This window comes from Salmo trutta, chromosome 21 (assembly GCF_901001165.1).
Source record: "Salmo trutta chromosome 21, fSalTru1.1, whole genome shotgun sequence".
NCBI classification, from domain to species: Eukaryota; Metazoa; Chordata; class Actinopteri; order Salmoniformes; family Salmonidae; genus Salmo; species Salmo trutta.
In genome coordinates this window covers 9,636,713-9,648,841 of record NC_042977.1, presented here as the reverse complement: position 1 = coordinate 9,648,841, position 12,129 = coordinate 9,636,713, and the positions used below count along the sequence as shown (strand labels likewise).

The window sequence follows — 12,129 nt, the reverse complement described above, 5'->3', positions numbered from 1 at the left end:
CCTGTGTGTGTGTGTGTGTGTGTGTATATGTATATATATATATATATATATATTTATACATACATACACACACACATATCCATGTATACACACACACACACACACACACACACACACACACACACACACACACACACACACACGGGTCCGGAATTAGACACCCTTAATAAAGACGAGCAAAAATTACTGCATAAAATAATTCAAATACTGAGCTACACTCTCCGGACAGTTTATTAGGTTCACGAAGATGGATTGCGCCTGAAGACAGTGAGTCAAATGGCCTTGGCTTACTATATAAAGCAGGCAGACAGGCATTGAGGCATTCAGTTACTGTTTGATTGAATGTTAGAATGTGCAAAACAAGTGACCTAAGCAACTTTGAACGAGATATGATCGTCGGTGCCAGGTGTGCCGGATCCAGTATCTTCGAAACGGCTGCCCTCCTGGTCTTTTCACATATGACAGTGACTAGGGTTTCCAAAAAACGGTGTGACAAACAAAAAGCATCCAGTCAGCGGCAGTCCTGTAAGCGAAAACATCTCGTTGATGAGAGAGGTCGAACGAGAATAGCAAGAATCATGCAAGGTAATAGGCGGGTCACAAACAGGCAAATAGCGGGGAGGACAACAGTGGTGTGCAGAACGGCATCTCATCGATCCTTGTCACGGATGGGCTATTGAAGCAGACGACCACACCGGGATACAATTCCATCAGCTAAAAACAAGAAGAAGAGGCTCCAGTGGGCACGCGATCACCAACACTGGAGAATTGAGGAGTGGAAAAACATTGCGTGGTCTGACGAATTCTGGTTCCTTATGCGCCATGCTGATGGCAGAGTCATGATTTGGCGTAAGCAGCATGAATTCATGGACCCATCTTGCCTGGTGTCAACGGTGCAGGCTGGTGGCGGTGGTGTACCGACGTCCAATATGCAGCAAGTGCGTAATACCATAGCGTCAGTGTGGACCAACATACCTGTGGAATGTTTCCGACTTGTAGAATCCATGCCCTGAAGAATTCAGGCTGTTCTGGAGGCAAAGGGGGGTCCGACCAGGAACTAGATGGGTGCACCTAAAACTGGCTGGCGAGTGTATATTGTTTTATATTAATAAAATTGCTCAGGAAAGAGATTGTTTAGCAAGTAAAACATCAAAATTATTGACACTCCTGTTTTCAATACCTTTCAAAACCTCACATGTTAGGATAATGGCACTGAGCCTTTTTCTAAAATGTTTTGAGTTGGAAAATACATTGGGAAGGATCTTAGATACTTCTTCCATACAGAATCCATACAGATCCTTGCTATCCTTCATCTGTGCTCATAGACTGCCCTCTTCAATTCAAACCACAGGCTTTCAATGGGTTTCAAGTCCGAAGACTGCGATGGCCATTGCAACATTTAGATTTTGTGGCGTATTAACCATTACTTTGTGGATTTTGATGTTTGCTTGGGGTTATTGTCTTATTGGAAAATCCACTTGCGGCCAAGTTTAAGGTGAGGCAACCAGCTTTTGGCAAAAATGTCCTGGTTCTTGGTAAAGTCCATAATGCCACTGACCAGTGGAAGCAAAATATTCCCATAACATCAATGACCCACCATCATATTTTACAGTAGGTATGGGGTTATTTTCTACTGATGCATTCTCATTTCGATGCCAAACCCACCACTGGTGTGCGTGGCCAAAAAGCTCTGTTTTCATGTCATCTGACCAAAGCACCAGTTCTAATCCAAGTGCCAATGCCGTTTAGCAAACTCCAGGCGTTTACATTGATTGGATGACATGAAAATAAAGCTCTTTGGCCAGACACCAATGGTGGGTTTAGCGTCAAAATGAGAATAAATAATTTCAGACCCCACTGTATGTGTGCATTCGGAAAGAATTCAGACCTCTTGACTTTTTCCACATTGTGATGTTACAGCCTTTTTATAAAATTGATAAATGTTTTTCTTCATCAATCTACACACATAATGTCACAGGTTATGTCGTGGTGTTGAAGAGAGGACCAAAATGCAGCAGAGTTGTGGATACTCATTTTCTTTTAATGAGACACACGCAAAGCATCCACAGTGAAAAACAAAACAATAAATGATACTCACGACAGAAACAGTCTTACAGGCATACAAAAACGCAGTGCAAGAACAACTACCCACAACCCCAAAGAAAAACACACACACCTATATAGTACTCCCAATCAAAGGCAACTCAACACACCTGCCTTCAATCGGGAGTCCTAATCACCAACACCACATATAACCCACAAAAAACCTGCCACGTCCTGACCAAAACTAATACAATACCTCCCTCTACTGGTCAGGACGTGACAGTACCCCCCCCTCAAGGTGCAGACCCCGGAATGCACCTAAAAGAAAAAAAACAAACCCCCAAACAACAAAAAATATCCCCCTAAACAATAAGGGAGGTAAGGGAGGGTGGCTGCCGTCAACGACGGCACTGTGCTACACCCTCCCTCCCCCAACCCACCTATCCTGGAGGTGGCTCAGGTGCGGGACGTAAACCACGCTCCACCTTTGGCGTCGTCCACTTTGGCGGCGCCGATAGCTGCTCCGGGCAGACAGGCCACTCGGGCTGACCCTGGCAGACGGGCCACTCGGGCTGGCCCGGAGGACAGGCGGGCCACTCGGGCTGGCCCGGAGGACAGGCGGGCCACTCGGGCAGGGCCGGAGGACAGGCGGGCCACTCGGGCAGGGCCGGAGGACAGGCGGGCCACTCGGGCTGGGCCGGCAGCTCTGGTGACTCTTGACTGGCGGGCAGCTCTGGTGACTCTTGACTGGCGGGCAGCTCTGGCGACTCCTGACTGGCGGGCAGCTCTGGCGACTCCTGACTGGCGGGCAGCTCTGGCGACTCCTGACTGGCGGGCAGCTCTGGCGACTCCTGACTGGCGGGCAGCTCTGGCGACTCCTGACTGGCGGGCAGCTCTGGCGACTCCTGACTGGCGGGCAGCTCTGGCGACTCTTGACTGGCGGGCAGCTCTGGTGACTGTTGACTGGCGATGCTGGGCTGACGCACTAGACTCCTGATGCGTGGGGCTGGTACTAGACGTGCCAGCCTGGAGACACGCACCTCCATGCTAGTGCGTTTAGCGGGAAACACCGGACCGTAGAGACGCACTGGCGGTCTTGAGCGCAGGGTTGGCATCACCCCTCCCGGCTCGATGCCTACTTCGCCCTGGCACATGCGGGGCGCTGGTACTGTGCCTACCGGCCTGAAAATCCCAGGCCTGGGGCTCCAATCTCGCCCCGCCAAATAGCCCTTGTGCCCCCCCCTAAAAAATTCTTTGGGCTGCCTCTCGGGTTCTACCTGCCTCCCAGGCAGGTTGTCACAGTGGACCCGCAACTGCTCCCATGTCCAGTCAATCCTTTCCGTCAATACTTCCAGCGACCAGGAATCCATCACCTCCCGAGCGCGCTGCTTCCAACATTCCTCCCTCACTTGCCTCTGTCCTCTTCTCCGCTGCTTGGTCCTTTGGTGGTGGGTAGTTCTGTCACAGGCTATGTCGTGGTGTTGAAGAGAGGACCAAAATGCAGCAGAGTTGTGGATACTCATTTTCTTTTAATGAGACACACGCAAAGCATCCACAGTGAAAAAAACGAAACAATAAATGATACTCACAACAGGAACAGTCTTACAGGCATACAAAAAGCAGTGCAAGAACAACTACCCACAACCCCAAAGAAAAACACACACACCTATATAGGACTCCCAATCAAAGGCAACTCAACACACCTGCCTTCAATCGGGAGTCCTAATCACCAACATAACATATAACCCACAAAAAACCTGCCACGTCCTGACCAAAACTAATACAATACCTCCCTCTGCTGGTCAGGACGTGACACATAATGTCAAAGCAAAAACAGTTTTTTTGTGTGTGTGCAAATGTATTTATATATATATATATATATATATATATATATATATAAAAAATCCCTTATTTACATAAATATTCAGACCTTTTGCTATGAGACTCGAAATTGTGCTCAGGTGCATCCTGTTTCCATTGATCATCCTTGACATGTTTCTACAACTTGATTGGAGTCCACCACTGGTAAAGTCAATTGATTGGACATGATTTGGAATGGCACGCGCCTGTCTATATAAAGGTTCCACAGTTGACAGTGCATCTGGGGAAGAGTACCAAAACATTTCTGCAGCATTGAATGTCCCCAAGAACACAGTGGCCTCCATCATTCTTAAATGGAAGAAGTTTGGAACCACCAAGAGCTGGCCGCCCGGCCAAACTGAGCAATTGGGGGAGAAGGGCCTTGGTCAGGGAGGTGACCAAGAACCCAATGTTCACTCTGACAGAGCTCCAGAGGTCCTCTGTAGAGATGGGAGAAGCTTCCAGAAGGACAACCATCTCTGCAGCACTCCACCAATCAGGCCTTTATGGTGAATAGGCCAGACGGAAGCCACTCCACTGTAAAAGGCAGAGACTGAGAGACTAGTCAGGATCAAGGGAAAGATGATGTCATGATTGGCCTGTTTGGGTCAGGTTACCGTGGATCACAGTCCTACAGAGACATCTCTCACTCACACAGAGGGGGAGAGGTATAGAGGGATTGATGGGGGGTTAATGACACCTCACACCCATCGTAAATCTTAAGGCAGCAGACGAATCCTTTGTCCTCTCAGTATAGAGGATTGGAATGTATGGTGGGCCTATGGAGACTCTACCTCAGAATGGTAACATGCAATAAATTGACTTTGGGACAATATATTTCATCAGCCAAAATGGTGGTAACAACGATAGATGGAATATGAAAATGAATGTCGTTTTATATTACTAAAAGTTAAATGACGACATGACGAAAACATTGTAACTTGAAGAGTTTTCATAATATGTACATGATGTTTACATACTGTGCGTTGTGTAGAAAATATCCAGATCAAAGAGCATGTTTTTGTAAGGATGAACTGTGAATTTAGTTGTCTAAACTAGATTAGAGTAAAATCCTGATACCTTGCCTCGTAACTAGATACACCCCAGAGAACTTGCCATGAAGACGGAAATGCCCCGTTGTGACCCGGGGGTAAAAAAACTTGTGAGTTAAGAATTTACATATCAGACTAAAACGGACCACAGCTGCAGCGTGATCTAAGATTGTCGTGACCCCACAAACGCAACACGAGGAAGAGGACAAAGGAACCTCTTAACAATCAAGGCTATGGTTGATTACTGAATCTAAGAAGGGGAATTCAAGAAGAACAAGCCAGTTATTCTCTTCAAATCATTGGTTGTCTACACGTTCCTCCTACCCAAGCTGGGAGTCTCGACACGGCTGATTAACCTCCTCAGAAGTCCACTCTCACAGAACAAGTGCAAGGGAACAGACCACTAAGAGAAAGGACACTGACATCGTGTGGACAATCATAGACTTACACCCGGTAACGAAGGAGGTGCCGCCATCGGAGTAGAAGGTCATCGGCTATACATTTAACATTTACATTTTTACATTTAAGTCATTTAGCAGACGCTCTTATCCAGAGCGACTTATAGGTGCATTCACCTATAATATCCAGTAGAACAAACACTTTACAATAGTGCATCTACATCCTTTAAAGGGGGGGGGGGTTAGAAGGATTACTTTATCCTATCCCAGGTATTCCTTAAAGAGGTGGGGTTTCAGGTGTCTCCGGAAGGTGGTGATTGACTCCGCTGTCCTGGCATCGTGAGGGAGATTGTTCCACCATTGGGGTGCCAGAGCGGCAAACAGTTTTGACTGGGCTGAGCGGGAACCGTGCTTCCTCAAAGGTAGGGAGGCGAGCAGGCCAGAGGTGGATGAACGCAGTGCCCTTGTTTGGGTGTAGGGCCTGATCAGAGCCTGAAGGTACGGAGGTGCCGTTCCCCTCACAGCTCCGTAGGCAAGCACCATGGTCTTGTAGCGGATGCGAGCTTCAACTGGAAGCCAGTGGAGAGAGCGGAGGAGCGGGGTGACGTGAGAGAACTTGGGAAGGTTGAACACCAGACGGGCTGCGGCGTTCTGGATGAGTTGTAGGGGTTTGATGGCACAGGCAGGGAGCCCAGCCAACAGCGAGTTGCAGTAATCCAGACGGGAGATGACAAGTGCCTGGATTAGGACCTGCGCCGCTTCCTGTGTGAGGCAGGGTCGTACTCTGCGGATGTTGTAGAGCATGAACCTACAGGATCGGGTCACCGCCTTGATGTTAGGCTATACCTCCTAAGCGGAACTCAGTCCACGAAGAGATACCCAATGGAGACCTTCAAGTAATTGCATCATTATAATTCTGACCCATAAGAGCGGCAGTTCGAGACAAGGTGTTAGGGCTAAACTAAGCATAGTTTACAAATGTATCCAAGTGTGCTTTTTCTCTCGTGCACTCTCTCTCTCTAAATCCCCATCTTGTGTAACACGTGTCATATTGTGTTGGTCCGCTCATTGTACTAAGTTCTAATCAATAGCCTAGACTGTGTGTTTGTGAATGTGTATCTTATATTATAATTTGCTTGTTAGTAAATAAATAATCATCTCAATTGGTTTGGTACCGAATGATTTAGTGAGAACCGGGTTTGTGCAGATTTACGGATTAAGCGACGTTCAGGATGAAACTAGAGGATGTTAATTAATTGGCGACTGCTATGATATCGATATTCTGATATTCTTTGAGTTCATTTGGGAAACAGTACCTCATTAAACAAACCATGGTGCCCCAGGTTACTGAGTTAATGGTTGCCTGATTAATTTAATCATGTAATTAGAAACACAGTTAATTATTTGATGAATAGCAGTCGTCACATTAATGATACAACATTACGACAATGAAAAGAGCAAAGTACAGAGAGATCCTTGATGAAAACCTGCTCCAGAGCACTCAGGACCTCATGCTGGGGTGAAGATTCATCTTACAACAGGACAACGACCCAAAGCACACAGCCAAGACAATGCAGGTGTGGCTTTGGGACAAGTCTGAATGTCCTTGAGTGGCCCAGCCAGAGCCCGGACTTGAACCAGATTGACCATCTCTGGAGAGACCTGAAAATAGCTGTGCAGCGACACTCCCGATCCAACCTGACAGAGCTTGAGAGGATCTATAGAGAAAAATGGGAGAAACTCCCCAAATACAGGTGTGCCAAGCTTGTAGCGTCATACCCAAGAAGACTCGAGGCTGTAATCGCTGCCATAGGTGCCCGCAACAAAGTACTGAGTAAAGGGTCTGAATACTTATGTAAATGTGATATTTCAGTTTTTCATTTTGTATAAATTAGCAAAAATCCTAAAATCACCATGTGCAATGCCAAGAATCGGCTGGAGGGGTGTAAAGCTCGCCGCCATTGGACTCTGGAGCAAAGGAAACTCGTTCTCTGGAGTGATGAATCACGCTTCACCACCTGGCAGTCTGACGGACAAATCTAGGTTTGGTGGATACCAGGAGAACGCCAGCTGCCCCAATGCATACAGTGAGGGAAAAAAGTATTTGATCCCCTGCTGATATTGTACGTTTGCCCACTTACAAAGAAATGATCAGACTGTAATTTTAATGGTAGGTTTATTTGAACAGTGAGAGACAGAATAACAACAACAAAAATCCAGAAAAACGCATGTCAAAAATGTTATAAAATGATTTCCATTTTAATGAGGGAAATAAGTATTTGACCCCTCTGCAAAACATGACTTAGTACTTGGTGGCAAAACCCTTGTTGGCAATCACAGAGGTCAGACGTTTCTTGTAGTTGGCCACCAGGTTTGCACACATCTCAGGGGGGATTTTGTCCCACTCCTCTTTGCAGATCTTCTCCAAGTCATTAAGGTTTCGAGGCTGACGTTTGGCAACTCGAACCTTCAGCTCCCTCCACAGATTTTCTATGGGATTAAGGTCTGGAGACTGGCTAGGCCACTCCAGGAACATAATGTGCTTCTTCTTGAGCCACTCCTTTGTTGTCTTGGCCGTGTGTTTTGGGTCATTGTCATGCTGGAATACCCATCCACGGCCCATTTTCAATGCCCTGGCTGAGGGAAGGAGGTTCTCACCCAAGATTTGACAGTACATGGCCCCGTCAAATGATGCGGTGAAGTTGTCCTGTCCCCTTAGCAGAAAAACACCCCCAAAGCATAATGTTTCCACCTCCATGTTTGACGGTGGAGATGGTGTTCTTGGGGTCATAGGCAGCATTCCTCCTGCTACAAACACGGCGAGTTGAGTTGATGCCAAAGAGCTCCATTTTGGTCTCATCTGACCACAACACTTTCACCAGTTGTCCTCTGAATCATTCAGATGTTCATTGGCAAACTTTAGACGGGCATGTATATGTATTCTTGAGCAGGGGGACCTTGCAGGCGCTGCAGGATTTCAGTCCTTCACGGCGTAGTGTGTTACCAATTGTTTTCTTGGTGACTATGGTCCCAGCTGCCTTGAGATCATTGACAAGATCCTCCCGTGTAGTTCTGGGCTGATTCCTCACCGTTCTCATAATCATTGCAACCCCACGAGGTGAGATCTTGCATGGAGCCCCAGGCCGAGGGACATTGACAGTTCTTTTGTGTTTCTTCCATTTGCGAATAATCACACCAAATGTTGTCACCTTCTCCCCAAGCTGCTTGGCGATGGTCTTGTAGCCCATTCCAGCCTTGTGTAGGTCTACAATCTTGTCCCTGACATCCTTGGAGAGCTCTTTGGTCTTGGCCATGGTGGAGAGTTTGGAATCTGATTGATTGATTGCTTCTGTGGACATGTGTCTTTTTTACAGGTAACAAGCTGCGGTTAGGAGCACTCCCTTTAAGAGTGTGCTCCTAATCTCAGCTCGTTACCTGTATAAAAGACACCTGGGAGCCAGAAATCTTTCTGATTGAGAGGGGGTCAAATACTTATTTCCCTCATTAAAATGCAAATCAATTTATAACATTTTTGACATGCGTTTTTCTGGATATTTTTGTTGTTATTCTGTCTCTCACTGTTCAAATACACCTTCCATTAAAATTATAGACTGATCCTTTCTTTATTAGTGGGCAAACGTACAAAATCAGCAGGGGATCAAATACTCCCCCCCCCCACTGTAGTGCCAACCATAAAGTTTGGTGGAGGAGGAATAATGGTCTGGGGCTGTTTTTCATGGTTCGGGCTAGGCTCCTTAGTTCCAGTGAAGGGAAATGTTAACGCTACAGCATTCAATGTTATTCTAGACGATTCTGTGCTTTCAACTTTGTGGCATCAGTTTGGGGAAAACCCTTTCTTGTTTCAGCATGACAATGCCCCAACTCCATATTAATGCCCATGATTTTGGAATGAGATATTCAACGAGAAATGTGTCCACACACTTTTGGTCATGTAGTGTAAAAATACACTGAACAAAAATATAAATGCAACATGCAACAATTTCAACGATTTTACTGAGTTTCAGTTCATATAAGGAAATCAGTCAATTGAAATACATTTATTAGGCCCTAATCTATGGATTTCACATGACTAGGCAGGGGCTAGGCCTGGGAAAGCATAGGCCCACCGACTTGGGAGCCAGGTCCACCCACACACTGGGTTGCCAGGCCTAGCCAATCAGAATGAGTTTTCCCCACAAAAGCACTTTATTACAGACAGAAATACTCTGTTTCATCAGCTAAATTCCAATGTACCAAATAAAAAATACAAGTTAAATGGGTTTCATTCGCATTTTCAACTCTACTCATGGTAATGTCACAAAAAAAGTTGTGTTATATAGAGAATATGCCCACTCTGGTATTGGCACGTGCTCTCTAGCCGACAGCTCACAGATACCGTGCTAGTATAGCCTACATGATGAGATTATTATGGACAAAAGAGTGAGATTGTTTTATTTGTCAAACGGCAGCCAAGCATCGATAATCATGCCACCAGAATAAGACCCTTGATATTTACTGGACATGAGCGTCAACCTCATCACCGTGCACTTTCTGTGAAGTTCATCATCGTTTATTTAATCTGTAGCCTTATAAACTGCATGCTTTCCCGAGTCGAGGACCACACGTTAATCATCACGTTAATCCAAGTTCACTTCGGTATGATGGTTATTATATCAATATTTGTGCATAAAAGCGTTTCCGCCGACATTTCTCGCATAATTCATTTTACACACAGAAAAATCCCACCTTGTCTAGCATATTTTGTTTTGTCGACATTTGGAAAGGTTACTATCAAATTTGCTGTTTCCATCCAGCCTGTCGTGACATTTTTTATCCAACATGTTCTTTACTAGCATAAAAAGGTTGGATTATTGAGACACTGTGGGTCCATTGGCGGCTAAAGAAATGAGCGCATAGAACTCAGAGATAGTGGAAATAACCTGATGGAAATTCAGGTTATTTCAATCACATTCATCTTTCTACTCTCTCTCTATATATATACACACATTTCAACACTTCATATCTATCCCCTTACCTCATATAACTCCTTGGATTTCAATATTACAACTACAAAAGTACACATGCTCGGGAGCCATTCAAAATAATACGTTTTGTACAATCAGAAATGGCTTGATGTCCACTTTCAGAAAGGATTCATACCCCTTGACTTATTCCACATTGTTGTGTTACAGCCTGAATTCAAAATGGATAGATCACCCATCTACACACAATACCCCACAATGACAAACTGAAAACATGTTTTTAGAAAATTTTACAGCTGTATTGAAAATGAAACACAGATATCTAATTTACATAAGTGTTCACACCCCTGAGTCAATACATGTTAGAATCACCTTTGGCAGCGATTACAGCTGTGAGTCTTTCTGGGTAAGTCTTTAAGAGCTTTGCACACCTAGACTGTACAATATTTGCACATTATTATTTTTTTAAATCTTCAAGCTCTGTCAAGTTGGTTATTGATCATTTCTAGACAGCCATTTTCAAGTCTTGCCATTTATTTTCTAGCTGATTTAAGTCAAAACTGTAACTAGGTGAATTTGTCTCCCAGTGTCTGTTGGAAAGCAGATTAAACCAGGTTTTCCTCTAGGATTTTGCCTGTGCTTAGCTCTATTCCGTTTCTTTTTATCCTAAAAAACTCACTAGTCCTTGTCAATGACAAACATACCCATAACATTATGCAGCCACCACCATGCTAGAAAATATTAAGAGTGTTACTCAGTGATTTGTTGTTTTGAATTTGTCAGAAACATAATGCTTTGGATTCAGGACAAAGATCATTTCTTTGCCACATTTTTTGCAGTTTTACTTTAGTGCCTTATTGCAAACAGGATGCATGTTTTGGAATATTTTTATTCTGTACAGGCTTCCTTCTTTTCACTCTGTCATTTAAGTTACTATTGTGGAGTAATAACTACAGTGTTGTTGATCCAGCCTTAGTTTTCTCCTATCACAGCCATTCAACTCTGTAACTGTTAGTAAGTTCCTTGTGAAATCCCTGAGCGGTTTCTGAATTAGGAAGCAACTGAATTAGGAAGGACGCCTGTATCTTTGTAGTGAGTGGGTATATTGATACACCATCCAAAGTGTAATTAATGACTTCACCATGTTCAAAGGGGTATTCAATGTCTGCTTTAAAAAAAATATTTTACCCATCTATCAATTGGTTCCCTTCTTTGCGAGGCATTGGAAAACCTCCCTGTTCTTTGTGGTTGAATCTGTATTTGAAATTCACGGCTTGACTGAGAGACCTTACAGATAAATATATGTGTGGGGTACAGAGATGAAGTAGTCATTCAAAAATCATGTTAAACACTATTATTGCTCACAGACTCCATGCAACTTATTATGTGACTTGTTAAGCAAATCTTGACTCCTGAACTTATTTAGGCTTGCCATAACAAAGGGGTTGAATACTTACTGACTCAAGACATTTCAGCTTTTCATTTTTAAACAATCTTGAAAAATTCCACTTTGACATTATGGGGTATTGTGTGCAGGCCAATGACACAACATCTATATTTAATCTATTTCAAATTCAGGCTGTAAACAAACAAAAATGTGGAAAAATTCAAGGGTGCGGATACTTTCTGAAGGTGGTCTCTCAGTATGAAATCATCAACTTGATATGAGTGCCACCTAGTGGTTGGTTGAAACCTCAGGTCAAACTCTCTCCCGTATATAATTCTCTAGCACACTGTTCTTATGTTGCATTTGCCCAGGAGTAAAACTTTTCAGTCCACCAGCCACACTAAATT

The 12,129-nt window shown here is 44.5% G+C and overlaps 1 protein-coding gene across 1 annotated transcript in view; it reads right to left on the bottom strand.

The window, feature by feature from the left end:
* The window catches only part of LOC115156627 (cAMP-specific 3',5'-cyclic phosphodiesterase 4B), a 168,907-nt gene that overhangs the window by 54,574 nt on the left and 102,204 nt on the right, over nucleotides 1-12,129 (bottom strand). The window lies entirely within an intron of this gene.